Source organism: Hydra vulgaris, chromosome 01, assembly GCF_038396675.1.
Source record: "Hydra vulgaris chromosome 01, alternate assembly HydraT2T_AEP".
In the NCBI taxonomy this organism is placed as follows: Eukaryota; Metazoa; Cnidaria; class Hydrozoa; order Anthoathecata; family Hydridae; genus Hydra; species Hydra vulgaris.
Window position 1 is genome coordinate 10,172,501 of NC_088920.1, and position 7,500 is coordinate 10,180,000.

At 23.6% G+C, this 7,500-nt stretch overlaps 1 protein-coding gene across 4 annotated transcripts in view; it reads right to left on the reverse strand.

Moving 5' to 3' along the window:
• Positions 1 to 7,500, reverse strand: part of LOC136075096 (uncharacterized) — a 97,748-nt gene that overhangs the window by 27,930 nt on the left and 62,318 nt on the right. The window lies entirely within an intron of this gene.

The window sequence follows — 7,500 nt, forward strand, 5'->3', positions numbered from 1 at the left end:
TGTGAATAATAAACTTACCTAATTTAAATATTTTTTACTTTTAACAAACAAAGATTAAAAACAAGATTTATATTTTATTTTATTTTTTTAACATTGCTTCTCTCTTTTAATGATGCATCAGTTAAACAGAAACCTTGAAAAATAAGGCTGTTGTGGTAAGAAATAAGTTGAGTGCATTACTAAGTTACAAAATTCAATAAAACTATTCCCAAATCTGTTAAGAATAATAACTTTTACTGATAACATTTCAAAATCATTTTAACGGCTAATCATGTTGTCGTCATTTTGTGCTATTATTTTTGTCTTTTTAAGAATAATAATTTTTGTTGTGTATGTAAAGTTATGTAAATAATTTGGCCCAGCTAACACAAAACGTTAGAGCACGTTCGACGAACGTTGCAAATGTTCTAGCACGTTCTATGAACGTTTTATAAATGTTCTGAAAAATTGTGTATACCCAACTAAAAATTAACGTTCAAGAAAAGTTGCTAAAACGTTCATTTAGGTTTGCAAAACGTTAGCTGCGAACGTTACATGAACCAACTTTTGTGAACTCCGATTTACAGATCTTGAACGTTCAATACGAACGTTCAAATAACAAACAGCAAACGTTTATTTAACATGCACTGCAAGATTATTTTAATATTTTTTGAACGTTCACCTCAAACACGCAATAACGAACATAGAAATTTACCCAACGTTATTTTTTGAAGTTTTTAAACGTATAAATGCATAGAGTTGGACGGACTTTCTGTTTAAACCTATATTTGCTTGTTTTTGTGTATTGCACATGTTTGTTTTTTTTATAAGCGTATGAAATTTTTGAAACAGGCTTGGGTATGCTTAAGCAAAAAGTTAAAAGAGGCTCAGAAATGTGCTTGAGCTTAAGCATATTTCTAATAAAATATGCTTAGTTCAATACTTTCTAAAAGTGTGCGCGTTACTAAAGGTTAATAGGTATAAGAAAAATATAAAGTTGACTGCATAAGTCAACTTTTTACTTTTTTGTTTCTGTATTTGCTTTGGTTTTAATGTAGCTGTAGTACAATATTAAAACAAAAAACATATATACTATATACAGATGTTATTAATGAAATCAAAGGTATGATCTTCGCATTCCTTCTCGTCCGGACCAACAAATTCAAATTAATTCAAATTCAAATTAAATGTATTCTGAAATAAATTTTACATTTCATGGAATATTTACATATAGTACAAGTACTAATTTTAAGTAAACACCATAATAAGAAACTAAAACACCAAACTAAAAAACAAAAAACACAAAAAAAAAAAAACACACAAAAAAAAAAACAAAAAAAAAAACACTAAAACAGTACAATACTTAAACGAAAAAACTTTTGGAATAATAATTAAGTAAGAAGTTTGATAATTTAGGACATAAATTAAATTTCTTTTATACATCTATCTAGAATAAAGACCTTTATATACCTAATTAAAATATAGCAAAAAAAGAGAAATAGGTTATAATAATATACTACTACAACAATTAATGTAGTAATATAAGTATCGGTAATATCAATAGGCAATAATAATAAAAACTCCAGTTATTGGTAATAATAATCAAAATAATAATAATACAAATGATAAAGATAACAATTCTATTAATAATAATAATAATAATAATAATAATAATAATAATAATAATAATAATAATAATAATAGTAATAATAATAATAATAATAATAATAATAGTAATGATAACAATAATATTAATAGTAGTAATAACAACAATAGCAACAATAATAATAATAACAATATTAAAAAATAGCAATATTTATAATAGTTGGAAATAGAATAATGATATTAATATGAGAAAAAGTTAAGAAAGAGCAAGTATTAGTAGTAATAAATCAGCATTGAAATGAAGAAAGAAGAAGAAAAGAATTTTAGAAAAGATCAATTATTAGTAGTTATAGACCAGCATTGAAGTGAATAAGGTTAAGATGGATAGTAGATAGTTAGCAGTAGAGTAGCATAGAAATTAGGAAGAATACTTGTTTAATAAAAAATTAAATACACTGTTTTTGAATTTGGAAAATGTAGGGAGAGATTTTAACTGTGAGGGGAGACTATTCCATGTGCATATGCTCTGATATTTAATCGATTCATGTCCATAACAAACAGTTCTATGTTTTGGTATAGATAATTTGAAGCTTTTAGCTGATCGAAGTTGGTAACGAGTATTTTTTTTATAAGTAAAAAAATCAGTAAATGGAGGAGGTAAGGTTTTATGTTGCTGTTTCCAAACAAATAAACAGTTGGAGTGTTGAATAAGGTCTTTTAACTTAAGTATCTTTGATATGTAGTAGAGAATATTTGGGTCAGAGTTAAAATGCTGAAAATAGATTATTTTTAGGGCTTTATTTTGGAGGTGAGATAATCTTTTAAGTGTTAGAGATTGGGTTTGTCCCCATATTTGACAAGCGTATCTAAGATGAGACTCAAAAACCACATGATATATGTTTAGAAGCGTTTCAAGATTAAGATAATGTCGAACTTTGGCCAACATACCGTTGGACCTGCTTAGTTTCAGTGCTAAGTCTTGAAGATGGGATGCAAAACTTAAATTAGAATCAATTTTGACACCAAGATACTTGATAAAATTCACAGTATCTATTCTTTGACCACTTAATCTGAAATTCAGGTGCTTTGTAATTTTTGTTTGACTTGATTTAAAGATAATAATTTCAGTTTTTTTGGAATTAAGTGATAATTTATTAGATAGAAGCCACTGGAGTAGATTTGCTAAGTCATGATTTATATTTTTGTTTATCTTTTTAAGTGATTTGTTTATTAAAAGCAGATTGGTGTCATCAGCAAAGGGGTAAGCAGTGGAAAACTTCAGAGAGGTATTAAGATCATTAATAAAGAGAAGGAAAAGTAATGGTCCTAATACAGAGCCTTGTGGGACACCATTTGTTGATTTTATTAATTCAGATTCTATCCCATTAATAGAAACAAATTGTGTTCTATTTTGAAGATAAGAAGAAAACCATTGAAGTGTTGTGCCTCTAATACCATAGTACTCCAACTTTCTGATAAGAATGGAATGATCAACTGTATCAAAGGCTTTCTGGAGATCAACAAAAACACCACATGCAAACAATTTATTGTCCAAAGCTGTTCTAATTTTTTCAGTTATATCAATTAGTACATGAGTTGTTGAATGATTGTTTCTAAACCCATACTGATTTTTATAAAGACACTTGAATTTCTCCAGAAAGTTGTAGAGTCTATTGTGCATAGCTTTCTCAAATAGTTTGCTTATATTTGAGAGAAGAGAGATTGGGCGATAATTAGAGTAATCCAGTTGAGAACCTTTTTTATGTATTGGTTTCACTTTAGCTATCTTAAGGAGATCTGGGAAAATTTCATTTCTAAATGAGTTATTCATAATTATGGATAGTGGCTTTGAGATTATGTTTGGAATAAGCTTAAGAATAAATGTGGGAAGGCTTTTTGGGCCCAGACTTTTTTTGTTTTGAAATTTCATAATGAGACTCGATACCTCAACTTCAGTCACTGGCTTAAAGAAAAAAGAACTTTTATTAGGATTTTTTAGAAAGTCTGTAAAATCATATTTAGGGATAATTTTTTTGTTTATTAGATTCTCTTGGATAGTAGCAAAGTAGTTGTTAAAAATATTAGCTATTGTGGTTGGATCAGAGATGACTTTATCATTTATTTTGTGGTTGAAAGAGTTATTGCATATAGTAGGTCTGATGTTGATAATTTCTTTTAAAAGGCGTCATCTGGAAGAATTTCGTTGGCATCTTTATTTACAGCATCATCTACATCTACCGGTTAAAAATCACTCTGATTTCCTTTGGGTTGATCACTGCCAGGATCAATGATGGATGTTGGGGGCACTTTGTAACTATCAATTTCAGTTTAAACTCTTAATTTTTGTAAAAATTGAACTATAACATGATGTTTTAATTCCACGTTTGGATCAATGTTTAATTGTATATTTCTAGCTTAACTTCAAAGTCAGGAAAAGTTAACAAAATGACTTTTCGATCTGGCTTGTAAAAACTCTTTGTAAATAACTTCGTAGAGTTTAAGATTCTTGTGCAACGTTTCTCCTTCAGAAACAATTTGCGATATGATGATTAGGCATTTTCAATAAAAGTTTTTTTTTAAGTCATTGCGAAAACTGACTTTGTGTTACACAAAACAACTCTGGTTTAATTTTCTAGACTCTTTACATCTTTTCATTGCACTAACGATTTTGTTGACTATTTTATTGAACACATCTTTCACTGCTATAGTGAAAAGTTCTTCGTTATTTTAAAGAACCTGTGATTGTGAATGTTTACCATCTTGTTTGCTAATTCAGTGAATAACTTTAACATGAAAAGCTAGTCCTTGTTGGTTTTTAAATGATTCTTTGCAATGTTTGCATTCAACATTAGTTTCAACAGCTTCTGAAGGCAATCGGAATACACTCATTTCTCCTCTGTGCATAACAACTTTTGTGAAACTAAACGCTGCCAATGTGGGCTGCTTTCTCTTTATTCTCTTTGACATTAATATTACTATTTTAATCAGTATCTGAATATAAAACATTTTGAATATGGTATTAAAAAAACTTCACATTAAAATCGAGAGAATAAAAAAAGAGAAAGAAATAAAACACTTCAGAGCAACTCTTAAATTTAATGGTTTTCTGTTCGAGTATTGAGATGTAGGTTTTGCAACACAATGACTTCATTACTTCATATAGTCATTGCATTGCAAAACATGAACTTCGATTTTTGTTATTTTTGTTGGTTTAAATTTAGAAATATATATATATTTAAAATTTCTGATTAAATAAAATTTAAATTTTTTAATAATTTATCGAGGCTCAGGGATATGCAAACATATCCTTATGTTTTTTTTTCAAATCTGAGCCTTCATATGCTTGTAAGCGTTGTGCTTATAAAAAAAAATGCATATAATGCTTTTTTGAATTTACGTAACTCTTATTTATTTAACAATTGTTAAATAAATATTAGGTAAAAAAAATTTTGTACTTAACTACAAATTTCCCATGTTTTACAACGGAACAACACAACATAAGGCTTACTTGAGGGCTCATGATTTAATAATTAGATTTCAACCATAAGACACCCAATAGGCGTAGATTTTACTTTCAACAAAGGCAAATTTTTGGTATAAAATTTAAAATAGGACCTAAACGGCATTTTAATAATTATTACTATCTAACAAAATAACTTTGTTTCATATTAGTATTGGTAATTATAACTATGAACTCAATATGTCGATATATATGCGCGTAAGCTTGAGTGCCAATTAACTCCTTGTTTAAATTCGACACCAAAAAAAATTGCATGAAAGAAGTGTTGTAAAGTTCTTTGCGATACATTGAAAATTCCAGTTAAGATGTTACGCATAAAATTTTGTCTAAAAACTTAAAAGTAATTACTATATACATATATATTTAATATACATATATATGAAAGTCTGCTTCAAAGCTTTTATATTCTTGTTTAATATTACAGACAGAAGAAAACAAACCATCATAAAAGCCTTAACCTCAACAAGTAAGCAGCAAAATATAATTACTACACAAAGTATGCTTATTTCAAAAATGTATAATTGTGATAATTATTATAATAGTTTATATTATCATAATTATAAACTGTTGAAAAGGCATCTAAACATATAGCTATTTCTGTATTACAAACACTAGATATATAATTTGTATAAATATATATATATATATATATATACATATATATATATATATATATTTATATATATATATATATATATATATATATATATATACATATATTTATAAACACACATATGAAAATATATTACATATATATAAACATCAAATTTATTTTCTTTACTCAGATATTAAGACCTAATTTAAGTACAAATACTTGTCAACAAGAACAACAACAATAATAAATTGAAAATTAAATATCATGCACTGGTTTTAAAATAATATATTATCAACTATAAGTCTAACTATTACATAAAATGGTTAAAATAAAAAAAGTGATCTTGTAAACTATACAAACTCAAACAACGAAATTGACAAGATAAAAACAGAAAAAATAAAACAAAAAAAAACAACAAAAAAACCAATAATAAAAGTAAAAAAAAAAGTCCCAACAAAATAACCTCATACGTTATAAACATAAATACATATATATACAAATGAGTATGTATATATATAAATATATATATATATATATATATATATATATATATATATATATATATATATATATATATATATATATATATATATATATATATATATATATATATTTATATACACATATGTATATATATATATATATATACATATATATATACATATATATATATATATATACATATATATATATAGATATATATATACATAAATATATAAATATATATATATATATATAAATATATAAGTATAAACATATATATATATACATATATATATATATATATATATATATATATATATATATATATATATATTTATATAAGTTCATATATATACACCTATATAAATATATAGATATATATACATATAAAAATATATATATATATATATATATATATATAAATATATATATTTATATATATATATATATAAATATATTTATATATATATATATGTATATATAAATATATATATGTGAGTATATAAATATATGTATATATATGTATATATATATATATATATATATACAGTTTATATATGTGTGTATGTATATATATATATTTAAATATATATATATATATGTATATATATATTTATATATATATATATATATATATATATATATATATATATATATATATATATATATATATATATATATATATATATATATATATATATATATGTATACAAAATATATACAAATATTTTATATATATGTATATATATTATATATATCAAATTTGTATATAATTTGTATATATATATATATATATATATATATATATATATACATATATATAAATATATATATATATATATATATATATATATATATATATATATATATATATATATATATGTCTTTATTCATATACAACTTGTATATAAATATATATACATTTATACATATATAAATTGTATATAAATATATATATATATATATATATATATATATATATATATATATATATATATATATATATATATATATATATATAATATATATTTATATACGCATATATGTATATATTATATATAAATATACATCAAATTTGTTTGCTTTACTCAGATATTTGGACCTAATTTAAGTACAAATACTAGTCAACAAGAACAACAACAATAATATATTAAAAAGTAAATATCATGCACTGGTTTTAAAATAATATATTATCAACTAAAAGACTAACTATTACATAAAATTGTTAAAATGAGAAGAGTGATCTTGCAAACGATACAAACTCAAAAAACGACATTGACAATATAAAAACATAAAATATAAATTAAAAAAAAACAAA